Source organism: Leucopleurus acutus (genome assembly GCF_964270905.1).
Source record: "Leucopleurus acutus genome assembly, chromosome: 14".
Classification (NCBI taxonomy): Eukaryota; Metazoa; Chordata; class Mammalia; order Artiodactyla; family Delphinidae; genus Leucopleurus; species Leucopleurus acutus.
This window is the reverse complement of record NC_139156.1, coordinates 3,311,040-3,335,540: the sequence shown is the minus strand read 5'-3', so window position 1 is coordinate 3,335,540 and position 24,501 is coordinate 3,311,040. Positions and strand designations below refer to the sequence as shown.

The following is a 24,501-nucleotide window of genomic DNA, read 5'->3' as shown; positions in this document are numbered from 1 at the left end:
AATCTATTGCATTCCTGCTTAAGGAAGGATTTAGCAAGTTAATGCATTGTTTTTGGTCTTATTGAAGCTCTTTGATGCTCGAATCCTGCCAACACTCAGCAGCAGTGTCTGTCTCCAACATCGGCTGGGGCTCCACCACATACCTCCCTGGCACTCAGACTATGACTAGGACAGATAGTGTGGGGATCTTGGGGTCTAAATGGTATCAGACTTGAGCGAATGTTTGTGGAGGTGGTGGTCCTACCCAACCAGATCGAAGCCCTGGATCACACATGTTCTTGAGAAAGTGATGTGTATGTGTGTGTGCGTGCTCACTTGTGCACATGCACGCTTAGTATGGGGACCCTCTAAGTAAGGAGCCCCCAGAAGTGTCCCTTTGGTCCAGGTCTGTAGGCAGCACCACTTGAAGGATAGACTTGCCATCACCTAAGATGGGGAAGCTGTGGATAAAGTAGCTTGTTGGGTGGGGGGTGGCGGGTAGGAGGGTGCCAAGATCAGGAATTTGGGTTTGAAAATGTTGAGTTGGAGATGCCTTTTAATTACCCAGAGGAGAGTGTGTAAGCAGCTGTATGAATGAGTCTGGATTTTGTTAGAGAGACAGAGACTGGGAGAGAGCTGGGCTGGACCGTGAGCCACTGCATGTGGACACTCTGTAATGCCCCATGACTGGACAGGACCAACCAGGGAGAGAGTATAGACACAGAAGAAGAAGGCCTGAATCCTGGGGCACGTGACATCTAGAGTTGGGGACAACACACAATAGGATGTTCATCATTAAAAATAAAACAGAAATAACAGGTGTTGGTGAGGGTGTGGAGAAGTTGGAACACATATGCACTGTTGGTATGAATGTAAAATGGTGCAGCCGCTATGGAAAATAGTATGGTGGCTGCTCAAAAAATTAAAAATAGAATTACCATAAGATGAAGCAATTCCACTTCTGAGTATGCACCCAGTAGGACTAAAAGCAGCGACTCAAAGAGAGATTTCTACACCCAAGTTCATAGCAGTACTATTCACAATAGCCAAAAAGTGGAAACAACCCAATGTCTGTCAGCAGACGAATGAAAAAACAAACTGTGGCAAATGCATCCAATGGAATATTATTCAGCCTTAAACAGGAAGGAACTTCTGACACAGGCTACAACACGGATGAACCTCAAGGACATTACTCTAAGAGAAATGTCAATTACAAGAGGACAAACATCGTATGTTTCTACTCAAACGAGATACCCGCTTTTCGAAAGTTCACATTATGCCAATTTGCCTTTATGAAAGACCTGCACCAGTACCTATTTTTGCTTACCTAAAGAATTCCAAAGAAAATTTTCACTTTTACGAAAAAAGGTGAAAAGTGGAAAGAGAATTCACCATTTATTTTTGCAGCAGCTGTTGTGAAGGCAGCTCACCTCAGGCAGGGAGAGGGGGGGCCCCACCAAACTCCTTCCTGGGGACCACACTCAGCATCTCAACATCAAGGCGCCAGAGCTTTGGACTGTGTCTGTGAGCATCTGTGCTTTACCTCCATTTATTCTGTGCATCCCTTAGCAAAATGTGTCCTAAGGTCATTGCTTCTTCGCTTAACATCATTTTGGTTTCTGACAGGTTTTATAGGAAGGCTCTGCTTTCAGATAGCGGGGGAAACCTGTACTTAAGTTAGTGAAATTCATAGAGACAGAAAGCAGAATGGTGGTTGAGGGGCTGGGGGAGGGTGGATGGGGAGTTTTTGTTAAATTGGAACAGAGTTTTTGTTTTGCAAGATGGAAAGAGTTCTGAAGATGGAAGGCAGAGGCAGGTGCACAATAATGTACACTAACACCACCGAACTGGACACTTCAACATGGTTAAAATGGTAAATTTATGTTATGTATATTTTACCAAAATTTTTAAAATTAAAAACAGAAAGAAAGAGAGTTTGTTTAAGAAGAGTTGGGGACAAGATGAGAGACCATTAACAGAGACAGAGGAGGGACCAGTGATGCCCCTTTGGCCCAGTTCCCAGGTCTGTGGTACAGTGGTGGTCTGTCCGGCTCACAGCATCCCATGGTGTAGCAGGCCGTGGGGTCTCACGTATTTGTGGGACGCAGTGATGTTTCCATCCTACTGTTCTAAGCTGGTCTCACTTACTGCTGGTCACTGTCTTTCCTTAGGTTGTTTCCACACTGGGACCTAGGTAACTGTCCCTTGCACCCCCAACTTCCTCCTCAGCCAATGGACTTTGCACACCTCACATGTCTTCCTTCCTTTACCCCACTCCCTTGTTATTTCAACTCTTGTGTCCAAATAATCCTAAACCTCACTTTCTCGTGCCACCTTCACGTTTCAGATCTGCCGTCAGCTTTTTGCCAGACAGATGCCGGATGACTTTTCCAAAACGAATGGCGAAGGAACGGACGATGGATCCAGAAAATGAACCAGGGAGGGTCTTCTTGTTCCTTCTCCTCTCAGGTCTGCTTTCACCATCACCTGCCCACAGTGGGTGCTCCGTTTGTAGAAGAAAGAGAAGAAGGAAGAACAGGACGTGGGAGAAGAGGACAAGAGTGCTGGTCGAGAGATGCAGGCTCTCGCTCCGAAATAATAAGAAGCACAGCAAGCATTTCTTAAGAGGTTAACACTCCACACATTGCAATACTGAACAGTAGCTTTTAACGTAAGACCATGAGGCTGCAAGAAAACGCGTGCCTTCCTACACTGTTCAGGGAGTGTCAGTGACTACACCTGTGGCATCTGTATTACCCACGGGGACCTCTCTAAGAAATAGCCCAAGAACTGAGTTTCCATACAGGGGCTCAGGTTATGTGGTCTGAGTGATTGGTGGTGGAGGGGTGAGTTAACAAAGCCAACACGTTTGGTTAAATACCAGCGTGTGACGGTTAATATTATATTTCCACTTGACTGGGCCGCAGGGCTCCCAGATGTTTGGTTAAATATTATTCTGGGGGTGTGTGTGAAGGTGTTACTGGATGAGATTAGCGTTTGAGTCACTAGATTGAGTAAAGCAGGTGGTCCTCCCCATCGAGGGTGGGACTCATCCAAACTGTGGAAGGTCTGAATAGAACAAAAGGCTGAGGAAGAGAGAATTCCTGTCTCTGCCTGACCGTCTTCCAGCTGGGATATTGGTCTTCTGCCTTCGGACTCAGACTCAGGCCGGAACTACACACCATGGGCTCTCTGGGGTCTCCAGGCTGCTGACTGCACGTCCCGGGATTTCTCAGCCTCTAAAGTCTCATGAGCCAATTTTACACACACACACGGCGTCATCGTAACTGGTGGGGGCCTTGTGTTGTTGTTGTGGTTGGTATTAATTTCCCCGTTGTCCTAATGTTCGAATTTTGATTGAGAAAAAGAGGCACGTCCTCAGTGACCACATTCTGACATGTTTTAAACTGAAGAGTTGCTTGTGCCACCGTCACTGTCCGAGCCCTACATGCTCACTGCCCAGGGACTTTTACCATCATGGTCAAGGTGGTGTCAGGCTGGCAGAGCAAAATCATTGCTATTTGACTTTCAACTGTGAAATTTTGCAGTAATATTATGAGTTGTTCCCCTTAACAATTGTCTGGCTTACAGACTCCTGGGAAGGTGAGAATGATTTAGAGTTTATGGGGAGCAGTGTAGTTTCATCATAAAAACAGTGCTGCTGTGAAGGCCAGGGGGGCGCTGACAGCTTGTGTTCTCTGCTCCCATTCTGATTTTCCTTATTTTCAGCCTGACATCTTTTTTTTTTTTTTAATAGATTTGCTTTGAGTTTTTGCACATCTACAAGATCCATGTGAAAACTTGATGGTTGGAGAGTGGAAATGATTTTATGGTTGGGAAAGATTGCCCACGGATTTTTGTGAAAGCAGTGGTTTCTGCATTCAGAAAGAGCTGCAGTCTTCATATTAATAAGCTTGAAAAGAAATAGATGAAGTCAAAACATAGGATGCAGAGGTGGAGAGCCTGTTTCTGTGACACTGTCAGCGGCTTAGAGAGGTCTTCCGAAGGATTCCTCTCTTAAATGGCAGCTTTAATCTGCATTGGCGTTATGGGCAGTGGAGGGATAGCAGAGACCAGTTCCAATAAAAAAATCCCCCCATTGCATGATCGAGCTGTCATTTTCAGATGGAGGGTTGATTTCATAATAAAATTTTTTAACATGAGAATAAATTAGGGCCAATAATCACTGTATTCTACAGCTATTGTATACATATTTTCCCCACAGATTTGATAAGAAAAACATCTTTTAAAACACTAGCTGTGGGACTTCCCTGGTGGCTCAGTGGTTAAGAATCCGCCTGCCAATTCAGGGGACACGGGTTCAAGCCCTGGTCTGGGAAGATCCCACATGCCGCGGAGCACCTAAGCCTGTGCGCCACAACTACTGAGCCTGCGCTCTAGAACCCGCGAGCCACAACTACTGAGCCTGTGTGCTGCAACTACTGAAGCCCATGTGCTTAGAGCCCGTGCTCTGCAACAAGAGAAGCCACCGCAATGAGAAGCACATGCACCGCAACGAAGAGTAGCCCCCGCTCGCCACAACTAGAGAAAGCCCGCGCGCAGCAGTGAAGACCCAACACGGCCAAAAATAAAAAGGTGAAAATAAATAAATAGATAAGTAAAACACTAGCTATTCTTTGAGGTCTTTCCCCGGAAGGCTGCCCTTGCTCATTGGAATGAACTGGCTGCTGTCCCTGCCCCCTGGGTTTCGGAGAGCCAGTCCCGTCCTACGTGGGATATAAGCAAGAAACCCTAGACTTACCTCCCACCTCCTCCTCCGTCTCAAGAGCCTCCGCTGGCTCCCCAGCCCACCCCCACCCCGACCACTGCATTGCGCCCAGCGCTTGCTTGACCCCCTGATCCCTGCCTACACCCCTCGCCCCCGTCTCCACTTCCATTCGGGATGGATTTTCCCCTCTCCATGCCTCCCCGATCCCAGCCCATTTTCCTCCATTTTGAGTCCTGTCTCCATCAGGAAACCTTCTGAGACCCTCTCAACCCATGGAGTCTAGTTCTCTGTTCTTCAGTAGAATTATGGGCTCATGGGGTTCATTTGTTCGTTTGTTTGCCCATCAGATGTTTATTAAGCCCCTTAGGAATCAGGCACTATTCTAGGTGCTGAGGACACACGGGTGAACAAGTGACAGCCTTGCACTTTCAGAGGACACAGCCTGGGTGGGAGTGGGGAGGGAGACACCCCATCATGACAATGAGTTGTCTTGCTTTGGGGTTTGGCTGGAGCCCTGAGTCCTCTGTGGATGCTTGGCAGGTAAACTTGCCGAGGAGGTCTAAGGCAAGGCTGGGCAGGGCCTGGAATCTTGGCGGCACCGAGGTTCCATCAGATTGACCTTGTGCACATGTGCCAGGGCTGTGAAAGGAAAACTGGTGGCAGAGACCAGGTAGAGCCTCCTGTAGTCATCCAGGTATGAGATGGTCCAGATTTAGATGAAGGCCCTGGTGGTAGGGCTGGAGAAAAGGACAGCCTTCGTACTTCTTCTTATATTTATTCAGAAAGAAACCACAGCTGGTATCAGAACAGAAGTGGATTTCTATTAGAGTTTGTATTTTCAATTTTGTCTAAAAATAAAAATGACTATTATCCATCTATTTGTTCGTTTATGTAATCAATTAATTAATTCTTACTATTTATTGCCACCTGGTATGTGCCTAGGCTAGCAAGACCCAAATATCAAAAAGACAAGTCCTGATCCCAACAAATGTATGTCTAGTTGCAGAAATAATCACATTGCAATTCGATGTCTGCAAAGAGAAGCTTGCATCACATGCCAAGGCCCATGCAGCATGGGGTGGGGAGGCTTCTGGTGACACTTCACAAAGACCTGGCACTCCAGAGGAAGGGCAGTTTTGGTGAGATGCAAAAGAGACCACTGGATAACCAGGCCTGGAGTCAGGACAGAGGAGAAAACTGGCTCTTGAAGTTCTTATGAGAAAAATCGATGATTGATATGGAAGCATTTTTTAAAATTTATTAATTTTATTTATTAATTTTTTGGCTGCATCGGATCTTCGTTGTTGTGTGTGGGCTTTCTCTAGTTGCGGAGAGCGGGGGCCATGCTTCCTTGGGGTGTGCGTGTTTCTCATTGCGGTGGCTTCTCTTGTTGCGGAGCATGGGTTCTAGGTACGCGGGCTTCAGTAGTTGTGGCGCACGGGCTTAGTTGTTCCGCGGCATGTGGGATCTTCCCAGACCAGGGCTTGAACCTGTGTCCCCTGCATTGGCAGGTGGATTCTTAACCTCTGTGCCACCAGGGAATCCCCATGAAAGCATTTTGAACAGCTATAACTGTGTCATCCTTCCCCAGGGAAGCCAGTAACTGAAGGCCCTGGCGCGGTGAGGGGGATATTGTGGTAGCACTTCCACTCACACTATCACATTCAGTGGCAAACCTTCAGTGAGTGAGGTATTATTATCTCCATTTTACAGACAGTAAGACTGAGGCTTTGTGCAGGTAAGGAACTTGGAGAAGGCAGCAGAGCCAGGAAACACAGGAACTAGGATGAATGCCCGGGTCTCCAGATTCCTCGCTGGAGCACATCCCGGGAAATGATGCTGCCACTTTCATCTTCTCATGCCACCAAAACAAACTAAGGAATTTAATTATTTAAAGGTTATTTTTGGCTCCTTAACAAACACAAGTGGAAGCCTCTGTTGGCAGAACTGGGCTCAAAGGAAACTGCAGTTCATCAGTTAGAATCACTGGACAAAGAATTCAGGGACAGCGTGAAAACATGGGTGTAACCATTGACCCTGGGTGGGGAGGGAGGGAACTCCCTCCAAGTGCCCTCTTTTTCTTCTGTGCACCATGATGTCATCTGTGAAAATCCTTTACAGTTTCTCACTCGGTCTTCTAATGCTGAGCATCTGTGCTTTGCTTTTCACAGCAGTATCAGAGAACAATTCATGATGTCCACTTACTGGTACCATTTTTGAAGTATTTTCTGTTACTGATCATCTTTGAGGTAGAACGACATAAGTGCACACATGGACCTTTTAGTGATAAGCTTCAGAACCAGAATTGGCCTTTTGATAAATGCTTTCTGGTAGTCATCTTTAAGGAGGTAATTTTTCAAACTTGAGGGAGAGAGAGAAATAGGTTTCTAATTTTTCAGGTAGCTAATGAGGAAAATAGATAATTTAATAAATATATTTGGTCCATATTAAACATATCTACTTGGTTCTGGTATTAAATCAACCTTCCTTTGATTGGTAGTGGAGGTGTTTTCGTTTGGAGGATTGGATTATTTCTGAATTCTACGTATTATACTAAGTTGAATACCATACTATGAAATCCATTCCAACTTTTATGGATGTCCCTGCCCCCTCCAGGGGCTTCTTTAGGCCTTTGGTTTCTCGGGGAAGAGTCATTTATTCCCTGCAACGATGCCCACGGTGCTGGCACACTACAGCAAAGAAAATAAGCCACAAAAGTCAAGTTCCTATTGCGGAATAGTATCAACTTACATGAGTTTCTTAAAACAATGAAAAATGTTAGCCTATGACATCCTAGGGAAGGCTAGAAGATTTTTGCGTATCTAATCAAAATGTTACCATCAGCAACATATTTGTAGTATGACCTTTGTCAGCTGCCTCATAGGGAAGAAATCCTTTCAAAAAGGCAAAAGTTTCCAGCAAAGCATCCCAGGCGGGAAGAAATCCTCCAAAAGAAACTGCATTTTCAACAAAAGAGCCTCAAACAGCCGAGGCTGCACTCGGGAGTCACCAGGACCCTCCTGCCATTGTCTTAAACTGTCAAAGTTTGACTCCTTTTGGATTTTCAAACAATGCAAAAGAGATACTCTCATAAACAGTGTTGTAAATGACAGCATATCTAATTCCTTGGCTTTTGAACACTGAGTTGAGTATAACACAGGGGCCGGCGGAGAATTTCTCCCGAAGCCATAAAGCAATCTAGAAGGTAAGTTGCCAAGCTGTTGACACAGGGAATGGAAATGGAAATTCTCCAGGAGTCTCCTAGACGCTCCTCCTCCGCTCTGCTGGCCTGATGCTTGCTGATTGGTGCCGTATATCTCGATGTTAGTATCCCATTTCAGAAATGTTCTGACATTATCTATTTGGAAGTTTGAAAAATAGGATAAAACCCCAATGCATTTGAGCACACATTTCAACACAGCAATCACAGTACCCATCTCCGCTGATGCAAGATGCAGGCTTGAACCCAATTCTGATAGCGGCATTTCTAAGTCGACGCGAAGCTGAAAATCCTTTTGTGGCTAACAAGGTTAGAAGCGCCTGGCTCCTGCCTTCTGAGCACCACGCCACCCCTGTCCTCAGCCCTCCCCGGTGCTCAGCACGCAGGGGGCTTGGGCTGTAGAATATGTATGAAGGAACAGATAATCAGAAAAGATGAGCTGGGAGAAAAGTTTTACATAGCAGAACTGAAAGAAAATGAAACAGTGAGGATCTGAAAAATGCAACGTAGTAGAGGTTTAGCCATTAAAAATGATCGCACGTCTCTGAAAGAGAGCAGAAATAAAATGGCTGGAATTTGTTTACTTCTTGAAAGATTCAGGCTCAATTCACAAATGGCAAAGCTCACTGAATCCAAAGTGGCCTTTCACATTACTATCATCTGGAGATGCCATTAATCTAGGAGCCCATTATACTTCGGAATTAGCCCACAGACTCCCTAGGATGGGGCGACAAAACAACTGCAAGCCTCATGATTCCCAAATCTCATATTGAGACTTCTTCCAAATTTATTTTTATCATACAAGCATGGGTAGATGCCAAAGTGAACACTCAGTTACTATTTCTGGCTCGTTAATAATCAAGTTACATGTTTCCAATCATCGACATTCTCAAGTGCTACAAATAAAAATCAAATCTGTAAGATGGAGCCTGTTCAGGGAAGTCATATCTGCTATTCCTTTCTCATACCAAGAAAGACAAGTTTTTAATCAGCAGTCAACTCTGCAGTCTTTGGAGTTGGTTTAAACTAAGTCAGCAACTCTGATTCTTTTATTTGAAGAACAAATAGCAGGATAAAATTCCAAAGCCCTAGAAATACACCATCATGACTTGCCACAAAAAGATTTTAAATTCCTCAATTCAAAAATGCTAACAGAGTCTTTTCTCTGTCTCTCTCTTTCACTCTCTCCCTTCCTCCCTCCCTCCCTCCTCTGTCTCTCCTCTTTCCTTTTTTCTCCTCCCCCCGCCCCCATCCTATATTCCTAGGCATTGGGAATATCCTTAGGAATATTGATCCTTGGGGATCAATTAGTCGGTGCAAGCCCTGGCTCTGCCATTTCATAGCTGAGTGGTTTTGGACAAGTAACTTGACCTCTTTAAGCCTCACTTTCCTCACTATAAAATGGATGTAATGATACTTGTCTCACAAATTTATGAATTCTTAAAAGGATAACACATGTAAGAATAGGTAGCACAGTATCTGCGGGACCCTTGTAATGCTCAAGCCTCTTGGTTACAAATGACAGAAATGCAACTCAAACTTGTTTATTCAAACAAAAGAGTTCATTGTCACACAGAAATGAGAAGTCCAAGGGCATCTACCTTCAGATCTGGCTGGATCCAGGGGTTCAACCGTGTGGTCTGGGCCATTTCTCTTTATCTCAATAGGATCCCTTCCTAGCAAAGATGGCCACAACGGCGCCAGAGCCCCAGGATCCGTGCTTGGTGCCCCAGCAGGAAATAACTGAACATCTACCCAGGCAAGAACCTGAGTGGTCCAGCAGGATGCCTGATGGGAGATTTGCCACATACAATGGAGACAGTAGAGCTTGAAGGAGAAAGCCAGAAATGCCCCCCACCATGAAGCTCGGTGAATGCAATTCTCATTCTTGTACTGCTTCTGCAAGTCAAAGACACAGTAAACCAGGGTGTAAACAATTCTAACACTCATTGCTGTGTGACCTTGGCAAACTACTCAACCACTCTGTTTCCTCATTTACAAGACTGTGATAATGATATCATCCACCTTATACGGTTATTGTGAGAATTCAAAAAGGTGATGAACATCAAGTACCCAGCCCAGGGAGTGCTACTTAAGCCTTCAATGATATTCAGCTATTATTATTGTTCTATTCATTTCTATGAGTCCTATCTTGCTAGGGCTTGAGTAATTTAATGAATCCAATAAAGTGCTAATGAAGATTAATCCCTAAGACAAAGAGTTGAGGCACAATTTGCAGTGCTTTGCTTGGCCTTGTGGGGTGGGGGGCATCCAACTCTAGGAGAGCATCCTGGGCTGGTACCAAGTGGTCTCCCCTGTACAGCCTCGTGAAACTGGTCCCCTTGTCCACAGACTTTGTAGAAGGCACCACTGCACACAGTCCCATCCCTCTGGGCACTTACTTAGTGGCAGAGGCCACCTCTACTGCCAAGGAGGCGATGGGGCTGCAGGAAGCCCTGCCCCTCCCCCACTCCTCCCCCTCCGACCCACAGGCATAGCTAGTGATGAACAGCTGTGAAGACTGAAGAGACAGCATGTAAGCGTGACGTGCAGGGCCCCGGGGCCCGGCACACAGTGGGTGGCCCATCCCTGTGAACAGGCAGGGTACAAGCTTGGTGGCTTCCTACCTCATGGCAATCCTGCCCTTATCACATCTGTTCTCCTGACCACACAGGTGCATGTACCCCCTGGGATGTTACCACATTCCCCCAGCCACCGTGATTGGTCCAGAGTTTGTCATAATTACCTGTGTTGGGCCAATCAGAGCTCTTCCCTGGGATATTTTTTCCCAGGGGAAGCTGGGAGAGAGAATTTCTTTCATCTCTGGGGAAGCAGAGCTGAAAGGATGTAATGCTGAGTCATGGGTAGAGACGTGGGTCATGCCTGGAGCTGAAGAAGAGAGGAGAGCTGGCCTCGTCTCTGCTGTCCTGGAGCCCTCCTTCCTCCAATTCTCTGAGCTGGACTGGCTGACCTCCTAATAAAAGCCTTTTGGACTTGGCTTCCCCATTTGCATCAGAAAGAGCCCGGACAACTGGCAAAGGCCTCTCCGTGGGGAGTGACCCGCTCCAGCTTCACAACTTTCCTCCCTCCAGCACCAGGAATGAGAACCCTGTCTATTCCTGTCCAGCACCCTCTTGGACCAAGGAGGGCTTCATGTCCAGTGGCTGTTGGTGAGACAGATGGAGGGACCACTGTCAGGACTTCACTCTCTGTCATTCCCGACTCTGCAGATTAAGCTCGGTCATCTCATGCTAAAGATAAAGGGACAATGGGACAGATAGCCTCCTGCACCATCCTTACCGCACGAATTTTGCCACTCATGTGGTTAAGACACTTCGCATTTTTGCCTCGTGTTACTCTAAATCAATAGCTCAGCGCACGGGGGCTAAGTTGAAGAAGTTCCCCTCAGAGGGAATACACCACCCTTCCTTCTTCAGCTTAGTATTTTGGAGGCTGAGACAGAACACTTGGTATGGCTGTTTTTCCTGTCTGAATTCTCATTTGTAGTTTCCCAGGCAGACGTGAACGAGGACAAATCACAATCTCAGTCTCAAAATCCCCACGTCTCTTGCTTTAATTTCCAAGTCACAAAAACCCAGGCACGTCTGGCTCATCCCAGAAGGACAGAGGTGGGGGGAGACCCGCTTCCTCCTGGTGGCCCAGGTGCACACTCGCCAGCACTTCACACCACTTAAAACATTCTGCCCAAACTGCCAACAATGTGTTACAAACAAAGCCCTTCCCGAAAATGGATCAAAAACACTTTGTAATGAGTGAAGGAGCCAGTTTCAAAAGGGCCGACATCTAACAGAATCCCGGGCCCTGAGTGACCCACGCTCAGATGGCCCAACGTGGGGTGGGAAAACTCCCCCCCAAAGTGTTTCCATTTGCAGAAGTAGTTCTCTAAGCAACCTTTCCAAATGCATATACATCGGCAGGGCTGACTTGTATTCACTCATTTATATATACTACGTCCACTTCCTGGATATTTAATCATCCAAAGTTGCCACGTTTGGGAAGGAAGAGGGTATATAAGATTCTGGATGGTCTTTGTGCAACAATTACTGGACAACTGGATCCAAATTCCACAAAAATCAGTGGTCCTTTCCCTGCGGGGCGCGGGGCGGGCGGGCAGTGAACACCCTGCCATTCACTCCCTTTCAGACCTTTCCTTACAGCAGCAGCAGGTACCCTGGCTGTTCAACAAGGCTGCTCCGCGTGGGGACACCCACAGTCCAGGGCCAGGCACACAGGCGACCCTGCTGCAGGGAGGGGCCTTGCTGTGCACCCCCTGACTGCCCCAGCCACCGTTCCAGACTGCAAACGCCGTTTCCTTGTCTGTGTACACCACTCAACTGTGAGTGCCCTGGGGGCTGCAACAAGTCCCATTAGACGCAGCGTCTCCAGCCCTGCAGCAAGCACCCCAGCTGAACTAGGTCTCAGGAAGGGTCTTGAATGAAGGTCTTCAGACTGCCTCTGGGAGAGCCCTCCCCGGCCCAAGGTGAGCCTGAAGGGTGCCAGGTGTCAACAGAAGCACCCGGGGTTCCTGGGCAGAAGGGCTCCCCGCCTCTTTGTAGGAATGCAAGAGCTAAGCATGCACAACCTTCCAGGTGAGGCTTCAGCACCCTGCCTTCCCCACCCCCACACACCCGACGCCCCACACAAGGGTGGAGCCCAAAGCTCCCACCCCGCCGCCCTCAGCTTCTCTCACCCACTCTTAGAAGACCTCCCTGCACTGCAGCCACATCACAATGGCTCCAGCTAGGCTGGGCACTAGTGCAGAGCAGAGTGTAATCAGAGACAACCAGAGCCCACCCCGGGTCCTGAGGGTCCCCTCTTCCCTCCACCAGGATGCTCTGCACCCCTGTCCTCGCATGCTGGCTGCGCCACCCAGGTCCAGGGCGCTGACTCTGGCCAGCTCTTGGCTCCAACCTTTACAGGAACGCTGGGGCTGAGAAAATCAATTGTGTTAACAGGCGAAGCTCTCCACTGGAGATGCTACCCTAAAAGAAAACCCTATGTAAAACCCTTAAAGTGGCAAGCTCTGTAGTCTTTCTTTTGTTACAAGACTCACACTTTTGTCCGGAGTTTGGGGCTTTCAAACCACACAAGGTTTTATGTGATCGTTATACAATCCCTTCTTTTCCCAAAGGCAGGATAGTAAGGATTAAGTTTGACTACTGAAGACAGCTTTGTTGTAAACGGTCTCTAATGTCACAAAAGTAGCTTGGAAAAAGAGGCTTATTAAACAACTTTCTTGGGTTGCAAATCATTGGAAGCAATCACACGTCGTGTTCATTTGTTTAACCTGAAAGGTATCCATTTGTATGTTTAAAGAAATGATGCAAATGAACACAGTTCCCAGTACCCACAAGAAAGCTGGCTTATCTTAAAGGACATTCGGGGAGGCCCGTGAAGAAATCAGAGTGAAGTTGAGCATAGGCTCCTGGGGGGTTTTCCACCTCTTTTGTAAAAAGTCATTCACGGGAACCTGTGTCGGGAGGAGAGTGGGTATGATTTATTAATCTGAGGATGGAAAACCCCAAAGGAACTTCATCCATCTAGTGCAATGCTGTCATCCTACAAACAGAGAGGTCAGGTGGACTGCACAGTGAGACCGCATCCCGTGTCTCCTGACCCCGTGTTCTTTACACACCAGGATAGTCCCGATTGGGAGCCATCCTTGTGTTGCTTAACAGGAAGTGCATGCAGCTGAGGATCAGGTGCGATGGGACGAGGGAATGAGGCATAGGGCATAGCTTTTGAGAAAATGTTTTGATTTTTGAAAATTATCATCTAGAAGGAAAGTGCAGGGAATGCAGACTTTGGTTCTGCTCACGGGGGAGTTCGAGATAAAACACGCTGGAGTCTTAGTCTTTGGCTGGGCAGGGGCGGTGGCCTTTCCTCTGTCCCCCTTGTGGCCCCAAGTCCCCCACTTGGCTCCTCTCCCTGGAGCCCCCGTGAAGGCAGCTGCAGCATCTCTCAGCCTCCCCAGCAGGGAGTCCTGTTCAGCAGAGCCAGGTGCGTGCATCTCCCCAGGGAGTCCTGTTCAGCAGAGTCAGGTGCGTGCCTCTCCCCTGGGTGCTGCACTCTCCCCTCTCTCTCACCCATCTTTCCCAACGCCACATAATCCACCTAACGAGTCACCAAGATGGTCTTTCTTTCCTAGGGTGGGAATCAGAGATGCTAACGATAACTTAGGAATTCACATTAAAATACTAGTCAGATAAAAGGAAAAGTAGGATTTAGGTATTAATTGTAAAACTACATCACAGTACACTTGTCAGGGTATCAGTAAGCATCTTGATTCAATGTTTGCGTTATTTTCTCTTTTCAGTTCTGTTGGGATCCCAGTTCTGATTGGGTCCTGGTAGTAACAGGTTATAAGAGGACAGGTGTGTTCTTGTCATTTAATGTTTACTACCTACATGTACATGCCCTACATAGAGTAGATTACTATAAAGATCCTTCATAGATGATGATTTTGAGGATTAGAGAAGTTGAATAAACTTCCTAAAGTTTCACAGTGAGCTAATAGAAAAGACCAGAACAAACAGCAAAGGTGCTTCACTTCGCCTGCCATGCATCTTAACTTAAATGCTTATGGCTGTCTGGAGCAGTGTTGAGGAGGATTCTGAGGCTGTGTCCAGGCTCACTGGAGAAAAAGTGTATTAATTTGATCACCACGCTGTACCCAGGGCCTAGTTCTTTTCCATGAGCAGCCGTTCAAACACGTCTCAGCCGAGGTGTGGCCTGGGGGCTGGGGGCCTTGGGAGGATCCACGATGTGGCCCACGTAAAGTGACCAGGGCTCTTCACAAAGCAAACACTGCTGAGGTCCTCTGAGTGAACTTTCATTGACGACGTTGATGTGTTGGGAAAGGCAAGTCCCAATTGCCGATGTTTGAATTTTGGCCAGATCCCAATAGAGGAGTCGTACATCCTGGGAAGGCAAAGATTCTGCTCCCATTAAGACAATGGAACCTAGGAGGCCCATAGCATGGTGGCTCAGAACACGTGGGCGTGGGATTGCCAATGGGTGTGTGACCGCCCTGAAAGTTCAAGGGATGATTCCACCCGCCGGGGTCCTTAGTCAATCAGGTTGGATAGAATGCGTATCGTTTCCTAGAGCTGCTGTGGGAAGTACCACAACTGGTGGCTTGAAACAACAGACGTGTATTGGAGTTCACAGTTCTGGAGGCCGGAAGTCTGACATCAGCGTGCCCACAGGGCTATATGCTCCACGTGGAGGCTCTAGGGAAGAATGTGTCCCACGCCTCTCTTCCAGCTTCTGGTGGTCCCAGGTGTTCCTTCGCTTGCAGAAGGATCATTTCCATTCTCCATCGGCACATGGAGTTCTCCCCGTGGTCTCTGTCTTCTCGTGGCCTTCTGCTTATAAGGACATGAGTCATACTGGATTAGGAGCCCACCCTAATGACCTTATTTTAACCCGTTGCCTCTGTAAAAAGACCCTATCTCCAAATAAGGTCACATTCAGAGTACTAGGGGCCTAGGATATCAGCGTATCTCTTTTGTGGGACGTAATTCAACCCATAATAATGTCCACACAACACCAAGCAGTGCCAGGCACACGTGTGCTCACTGAACAGCCACTGAGACTGGTAGAGTCTAGGTCTTGGTGATCAGGCAGCATCTGAGAGGCCATGGATGGCGACAGACCCGTCACAAACACTAGAGGCTAACCCCAAGACCCTTTACTGTGTATAGAGTCCAGATGTTGTCCTGCTGAGCTCTGCGTGGTCTCTGCCCTCCGGAAGCGGCCGCAGGGAGAGTAGCAGGCGGGAACCAGCAACTCGGTTACTGGGTGCACCAGACGCCGAGCCTCCAGACCCGCCCTCGCCTCCACACCTGCCCTGCTACAGGGCAGAGGGCGCTAGCCAAGTGCTACGGTGCTGACAGTTGGTAAACAGAGGGGGCGGGAAGGGCGCGGCCCAGCTCGTGCGGGTAGGAAGGGCTTGCAAAGGAGCGCAGGGCCCTGGCGCCGAGGCCGGAGAGGGCCGGGCCGGGGTCCTGCAAAAGACGCGCCAGGCAGCGCCACACGTCCAGCGAACCTGCGCAGAGCGCGGTGGACCCCGGCGCCGCCGCACTGGGCATGCTCCGACCTGGGCGAGCGTGCGCCGGCGGGGAGGCGGTGCCCATCCTCGGCCCCGCCCCACTAGCCTAGGCCCCGCCCCCGCGCGTCTGGCCCCGCGGCCCTCACATCCAGGTCCCTTCCCACTCTGGGCCCCGCCCCCGAACCTCGGCTCGGCCCCGCCTCTGCGCCTCCCGGCCGCGCTTCCGCCACGTCCCGGTGCGTGTGGGCCCCGGGAGCCGTACGTCAGGCCCCGCCCACAAACCTCGGCCCCGCCCCCGCGCCACGGACTTTCCCGGGCTTCACGCGCTTACTCAGCTCTGCGCGTCCCTGCGCTTGCAGCTCCTGTCGGTCGGCGGTTTGGGCAGCGCGGTGAGTGTCTGGGTTGCCTTTCTCCCGCCAAAGTTCGGGGCTCTCCCTGGGGAGAGCAGGCGTCTGGAGCCCTTGGGGCAGTCCAGCCCCCAGTGGTCTTCTGAGCGCTCTCTACCCCACCTTGCCATCGTGGTGGGGCCCGCTCTGACCATCCCCCCAGCTGACCCTTGTGGGTCCCAAGTGTGACCAGGTATGCCCAGGTGTAGCCAGCCTTCTCCCAGCCTGGGGGTTCCTCGGCCAAGTTGGATGACAGTGGCCTGGCCTGGCCTGGGAGTTGTGGCCGCTTCCGCCGAACCTCTAGTTGGTCAACACCTTCGACGCCCTCCTGCCCTGCACTGCTGACCAGCGCCAAGGGGGCCGGTCCTCTGCCTTCTGTTTCCAGGAAGCTTCCAGAAGCCCGTAGTCCGGGCCTGCCTAGCAGCAGGCCCTTAGCAGACCCCTTGTGCAGAACCCCCCATGGCCTCATGCTTGAGACAGGGTGAGAGGAGGGCCGCGTTCTGGCGTCCTCATCAGATGTTGGTATACATTATGCCCTAATCGCCTTCGTAGACAGCAACATGTAAACAAGGGGAGTGTGAGAGCCACTTACCCTGGGCGCCGTAATTCCCAAGTCGGTGATAGCGCTGTAGAGCAGTTCTAAACGGTATTCTTCACTCCCTGGGCTCATCGTTTCCTGAATCTCAGAATGGTGTTTGTTCTCTGTGCCTCAGCTCAGTAGCTGACCTTGTTCTGGAAGCACATTTTGTACATGTGAGCACAGCCTTTTCTTGGTTAAGTGGCTGGTCATCAAGCAGGGGGGGACTGATTTGTCCGGATAGGGGTCACCGCAGCTGTTAGCAGCAGAACACGAAAAGCTAAGGATTAGACTGGCCAGTTAACTGTGAGCCCTTAAAGTAGCTAAGCCAGGCCCTCCTCTACATCTCCCCATCCCGAGACCTGATGGGGTGGGGGGTGGTGTTGCTTTCATGAGTCCCCGGTGGAGAAGACACTCAGGTGAAAAGGACACAAGGAAGCTTAGCCCGCCATGGGGGTAAACAACTTTAAGAAAATGATGTCAGGGCCGCCCTTTCCATTCCATCCCCCACCGCCAGCTGGTGGTTAATATCGAGTTAACTCGGACCTTGTCCCATGAGACAGTTCACGCCAGGTGCGCCCTTGCTCAGGTCCAGAGCCTGCAAGTTGCAAAGGAGAGCTGGCCTTGCGCTGGCAGGCGTTTCATTTCTGCTTGGGTTCTTGTTTTGAGTTAGGATTTGAGTGGGAGAGTGGTGTCTGTTACAGTCTGGGGCTGGGTGAACCAGGCCTCAAGGGCAGAACTACACGAAGGTACTTTTCTAGGTGAATATTCTTTTCATTAAAATAAATCTGTATTACACAGACTAGATTTAACTAATGTCATTAGATGCTGCTTTAAAAAGGCCTCACTGTTGGAGAGCAAGGTTTAAAGAAATAAAGCCCCAGGTGTGGACACCGTGGTTAACATCTTACCCGTGCCCAGCTGCGGCGGTTCTTAAACCTTTCTTTTTCTCTCTGTTTTGGTCTTGCTTGGATTATCCGTCGAGCCTCACCTGGGCCTTATCTTCCACTCAGACCTGCTCTTCCACGGCTTCCCTTACAGATGTCTCACTCAGGGACCATCCATCCTTCCTTCAGGGAAGGCGGCGGAAGGAGGGCCTGAGGAGGAACGCGACTTCCCTGGCGTTCCTGTGGACTTTCTCCTCCAGGCCTCTTCTCTTGCTTTCTCAGGAACCCCAAACAGTTTACTCTTCTTCTTATTTTTTAATAAAATAAACTTGCTAAATTGCCTTTATTCTTATTTTGCAGAGGACAGACATTTAGAAGCCAGTGATTCAAACCAAGACTCTCGTATTTCAACTCCCCCTTTTTGGGCATCAATGCCCTTTTCAGTTTTGTAGTATATTCTCCTTGGTAGGAAAAGAAGGAAGCAGAACAGTGCTTTCTGAATTCTCTTTTCCCATAGTCATCTGTTAACATTATTGCCAGGTTTGTTTTCACACTTGGCTCTGACCCCACCTCCCTCCATGGCCCCAGGGTGAAGTTCCTCTTCTAGACCCACTTTCCTTGAGGTTTTTGACATCCTGTGTCGTCTCTGAGGCTCCTGGTCCCTGAAAGGCCCTGAGCTCCTTTGGCTCCTGTCACAGTCCTCCCAGACCCTCTGTTTCCTGGGTAGTTTCTGGTAGTTTCTGAAAGAGGTTGGGGTCTTATCACAGAATATTATTTAAAGGAAACCTGAAGATTTAAACATCAAAGACGTATAAACTACAATATAATACCATTGGGTGAGAGTGGCCTTTTCATAAATGAACCAATCCATTGCCCATTCTTGGTTTGAAAGTGTGTGTGGTTTATCTGGGAGGGGGAGGGAGGTTTGACTGTGCGGGATGGCTTGTCTCCCTTTGGCTGACATCGGTTTTCCCATCCCGTTAGCTCTGGAGGCCTTTCTTGGGCATAGGTAGATGAAAGTTGGACATCCGCTGTTAGAGGCAAAATACTGCGAGATGTGTGCTCTGTGGCATTTGGGTAACGGCTGCATTATCTGCTGGTCAGTGGGAAGAAATAGTCTAGTTTTCTTTTAAATTTTCTTTAAAAAATTAACAGTAATAAAGAGCTTATCGAGGAGGGCCGCAGGGCTTGGGGAAACCATGTAAAGAATATATGGTGGCTTCCCTGGTGGCGCAGTGGTTAAGAATCTGCCTGCCAATGCAAGGGACACGTGTTTGAGTCCTGGCCCGGGAAGATCCCACATGCCGCGGAGCAACTAAGCCCGCGAGCCACAACTACTGAGCCTGCGCTCTAGAGCCCGCGAGCCACAACTACTGAGCCCACGTGCCACAGCTACTGAAGCCTGCGCACCTGGAGCCTGTGCTCCGCAACAAGAGAAGCCGTGACAGTGAGAAAACCCGTGCACCACAACAAAGACCCGACACAGCCAAAAATAAATACATAAATTTATTTAAAAAAAAAAGAGTATATGGGGTACAGTGAATGACCTACTCCTTTATATCACTGTTAAAATGAATTGCCTAAGAAGAGGAATAAATCATTTTTGTGACCTTTTGTAAACTTTGAAGGAATCAAAGTGGTTTTGGCAGATGTGGCTTACGTGTGAATTGGTCACAGACAGTGTCTTGCCAAAGTGCTCGAAATCCCTGGCAGTTAAGCTAGTCTGTGGCTGCCATCCTCCTGATGTCTGCTCCAGCTAAACAACTAAATAAATAGGCTGCCCCAGGGGCCACTGACACGGCAGTGACATCCTTGGCCACGTGCTAAATGCTGACACTTGTTTCTGATACCACAGGTGGTTTTCAGTTAGACTGGGGGCTTAGCAGAGGAGTGGGGGTCTCCAGGCCTCGTGTCCCCTTGTACCCTCCCCCTCCCCCAACCTGGAGTAAACTCATTTGGCCTGTGATGCAGCTGTGATAAAAACCAGTTAAAAATTCTACAGAAACATTTTCTTAGGGTTGTTCAACTTGTTGTCATGTGTGTATGTGTGTAACTGTGAAAGGAATTGTGAGAGAGCTATAAATGCCTAGTACGTTCACTCTCTTCCTTGGAAAATTTTCTCGTTAGAATAATTTCCTACCTGTAACACTTGTGAAGTCAGCAGAGTATCTAACCCGAGGTCTGTTGCCCATTCCCAGAAGTCTGCGGGTGAGACTGAATGTGCGGTCCACCAATGGCAGGACTCGTAAAAGCCGGCACTTGTCAAATCTATTTGTTTTTATTATAGACATCCATCTGCCAGTTGCAGTAATGCATTTATGGACATTTTTCTGCAAGCACAGCGCTGGTGGCAGTTTTTACTGACAAATTGAGTCATGTGGATGATAGTTTAGAAAACTCTGACTTTATTGACAGATTGGGCAATTCCAGCCCTGGATGTTCAGAGGTTTCTGGATGGATGGAGAGAGTGAATTGAATCTCAGGGCAAAATATGGGATGGGACATTTTAATGTTGAACTTTAATAAATAACTGGTAGGTATTTCTCATTTGTTTTTACCCCCCAAAAAAGGACTATAAGTAGGGGCCGAGGGTGTCCCCTTCTGATCTGGCCCACTTGTCGGTGTTATAAGTAAGAGCCACCACTGAAACGCGGGCCCCGTTGCTCTCCTTGAAGTGGGATACTCGCGAGCTATAGCAGAACAGTTTCTCAGAAGGTGGTCTGAACCCTGCTGGTGTCAGAATTACTGAGTGTGCTGGTTAAAAGGAAGATTATAGCGCCACTTGCCAGACCTACTGGGTCAGAACCCGGGGACCTGTGTCTTTGCAAGCGCTCCAGGGGACCCTAATGTTTGAGCATCTCCAGGGCAGGCTTCGGGTTGCCTGAGGAGAGCTCTCCAATCCACACAAGCTCCGAGTTCCCCTCCCACGTGGGTCCATCCTCAGCCGGTGTTGTTGTTCTGAGGCGCCTGTGCTTATGGATCTGTGTATGGTTTTGTAACTCCTCAGAGACACGTGAATCTCTTCGAGCTGCAAACCCGACATGTTATCCCCGCGTTATAGTTTTCGGTCTTGTGGTTATGACAGAACGTGCAGATGTTACCACAACTTTGGCGTTAGTTTTACAAACAAACGTTAAGCATGGACAGCCATATTATCTTTCACGCCCATCTTTCCCTTTGAATGGCTGGTCTTGCTTTTTCTCTGTCTGGGTAGAAGCATTTTCACGGTGTCAGGTGAGGGTTAACTTTCATATATGCAACCAAATACATTTTGGGGAAGCTGAACTGAGTTTTTATTTATGAGGTGCCCGTTGTGGGAGGGATTCTGGTGATGCCGTTTACTAGCTGGGTGCTTTGGGCAGCTGTAAACCCCTAGCTGCCTCCTCAGCTGTGGGATGGCAGTGATCACACTTACTCTACCTGGATAAGTGTAAGCACAGAAGGTAATAGATGACTATTTTGTGAAGTATGAAGCACTGCCTAGATAGAAATTTTAATTTGGAACCATAGTCTCATAGAAGGATGAGACTAACTGGAAAAAGGGTGAGGAACTGACCAGGATCCTTGTTTTCCCTCCAGTACAGTCAGTATCCTTGTTTCTCTTCAGTCCAGTTAGCATCCTCGTTTTCCCCTCATCCAGCCAGCATCCTTGTCCCTATACCCCACCCCATCCAATCAGCATCCTAGTTTTACAGATTTAACACTATCCACGCCCTCATTTGGGGTGGTATACGCAGGGTTAAGGTTCCAGCCTCTGGGAACAAGACGGACTCAGTTTGGACCTGGCTCCTTAATTACTATCTGTGATCTCAAGTGAAGTCACTTAACCTTTACCGAGACTTCGTTTCTCCAAAAATCAGGAAAACGGCATTGCTGTTCACAGGGCTATTGTGAGCTACTGGGAGAGAATCCCATTTGGGGAATCGACCCGGGCCCCCCCATGGTGAGCCCTGAATAATAATAATAATAGTTGACATTTGTTAACTCAGTCACAAAACTGTTTCTGGTGGAGGCAAGACTAGGGACGGGGTCTCAGTTGGGCTCCACCTCCCGTGACTGTGATTCCATGTGGCGCAGACCTTCGTTTCGCCTGGAGCATCATGAAGCCTAGGGCTGATTGGCCAGGTCTCTGAAATGCCTTTTGTCTCTAAGGAGGTGCTTTGCCCAGCTGCCTGTTTCTAGTTTTTTTTACAGTGGATGATTTGGGAGCCACTGAAGTGGCTGGTCTCAAGGAGCTTCCCGCTCGGGTGGCAGAGTTCTGTGTCCAGGTGTGCCATGCTGATGGCCAGCTTGTGCTGGGTGGGCCTAGCGCGGGTACGTAGGCTTAGCACGTATGTGTTCCCAGTCCCGAGTCACTTGTCTCTGGGAGGCCTGACCTTAATCGTCGGTTAAAATGAAAGAACTTCCTGGAGGACCCGACACTATGGCAGTGGCCAGGAACCAGCAGCGACACCAGCATATGACAGTGTTTTCCTGTGTGAGAGGGAGTCGCAGTAGTGAGGGGTAATGTGGTCCATTAGGTGAGCTTTGTCAGAATTAGAAGATCTGAAATAATTTTTGTGTGTATGTGGAAATGGGCCTTATTTCGGGGTCTCTTTACCCTCATATCACTCAGGTTCAGCCTGGTAGAGTTACATTCCAGGAGGTTCTGGTCAGTGCAGTAATGATACTGCTGATACTAACATTTATTGAAGGCCTTGCTGGAGGCTTTACCCAGTCTGTCCTAGGGAATTCTCGAGGTCGCCTGCTGAGGGGGACACTCAGGGTCTTTGTTTGCATGTGAGGAGGCTGCCTGGGAGTGAGCGACCTGCACAAACCACTGGGGTAGGAGTTTTCAGCCTGGGTTTATTTGTCACTAGCGCCGGCTTTCCCCACGCACCATGCGTGCCACCTTTGGTGGGGAAGCAGGGACACTGTCAGAAGTCCTTTGAGGACGAGAAGTGGCGTAAAGAAATGCATTACCTGTATGTTCGGTTATGCTTTCTGGACACCAGTGTGGGCGAGCATGGTCCTCTGCATTGCGGGAAAAGCAGCGCACCCAAGCCTGTCCCTGGCTGAAGGGGCCCCGCCCCCTCCTGGTGTGCAGCCTGCCCCAGGGGAGGGCCGAGTGCAAGGGGCACGGTGCCGGCGAGGCTGTCCCGTGTGTGGTGGCCCTTCGTGCAGGCGGCCGGGGGCGGCAGGTTGGTGGTGCGGATACCGGAGGAGGGGCGTCCGCGTGCTGGGCTCTGTTTTAGGACCCGAGGCACAGCCCTCGCCGGGTCCCTGCCACCTGCTCCTGTCGCGGTGGGAGGGCTGGGCGGAGCACCTGTGCGGAGGTGGTAAGGCTTCCCCAGGGGGCCTGAGCAGCGGGAGTGTGGACGCCAGGATGCGGCTGGGGACCTGTCAGCGGCTCCGGTGGCGCATTGGGATGTGTGAGGGTCCAGACAGGAAGCCTGCAAACCTCGAGTGCTGCGCTGGGGCGCTCGGTGGGTGCAGGACGGCGGGCCGGCAGCGCTTCCGGTGCACGCTGCCTGGGCTGACCTGCACGGGGCTGGGCGAGGGGGAGGAAGGAGGAGGGGGAGGAGGGGGAGGTGGCAGCAGGCAGCCCAGCGTGAGCAGTCACACCTGGGGAGGTGCTGTCACGTGGGGCTGCGGGCCGTCCGGGGGCTTTCCGGTGGGGAGCATGGGGGTGAGGGTGGGAGCCGGGAGAGGCCTGAGTTAGGGACTCCTCTGTGAATGAGAAAGGAGCCAGTGTCTGGTCTGCGGGCTTTTTTTTTTTGCGTTACGCGTGCCTCTCACTGTTGTGGCCTCTCCCGTTGCGGAGCACAGGCTCCGGACGCGCAGGCTCAGTGGCCATGGCTCACGGGCCCAGCCGCTCTGCGGCATGTGGGATCCTCCCGGACCGGGGCACGAACCCGTGTCCCCTGCATCGGCAGGCGGACTCTCAACCACTGTGCCACCAGGGAAACCCTGCTCTGTGGGCTTTTAATTCCCGTAAAAGCAGTCCTCCGGGAGGGCTTGTGGGGAGACCCTGGCTTGAGCGGGAGTCACCCCTCTCTGCCGGGCCTGGCATTTGGGTTCCGAAGCGGGGAGACTGGCTTGTTGCGCCGCTTCATTCGGGCAGGAGTGGCAGCGGGAGGCGCGAGGCTCAGGAACAGGCCTCCGCAGCCCCAGCCCGCGCCCCGCGGGGTTACCTGCGCCTTCCTGCAGGTAGTCTCAGGATCTTTACGGGAAAACTGTCAAGTTTTGGGTGTACAGGCACATCACAACGCACGTTACCAATAAAGCGTGTGCTGCTTCTCAGATGCACACCTCAAAAAGCTGGGCTGGCCGAGCAGTGGCGCGCCTGCCTTGAGGGACAACAGGCGGCGGCTGGGGAGGGAGGCGCCCCAATGGTCCCCAGTGGTCCCGGTGGGCGAGTGCGAGGGGGGCGGGGGACAGTGCCCGCTGCCCGACTCGCCCCGAAGTGTCCATGTGCCGTGCTTGTTGCCTGGCTTCACCACGACAGCAGGGACGGTGCTGGGGGTGCAGGGAACTGGAGGAGAACATGTGGTCCCGAGCGGGCATCCCAGGAGTGGGCGGCGACCCTTCCCCGTGAGGCTTTTCACACTCCAGTGGAAGTTCCTAGAATAAAGGGCGAGGCACAGAAATGATGTATTTCCAAAAGCTG

At 49.9% G+C, this 24,501-nt stretch overlaps 1 protein-coding gene across 1 annotated transcript in view; it reads left to right on the top strand.

The window, feature by feature from the left end:
* Positions 1–16,309: 16,309 nt before the first annotated feature.
* MGMT (O-6-methylguanine-DNA methyltransferase) overlaps positions 16,310–24,501 on the top strand; it is a gene marked incomplete at its 3' end in the record, with an annotated part of 283,790 nt that continues 275,598 nt past the window's right edge. Inside the window, exon 1 of the mRNA XM_082854858.1 lies at positions 16,310–16,391. The remainder of the gene's footprint in view (positions 16,392–24,501) is intronic.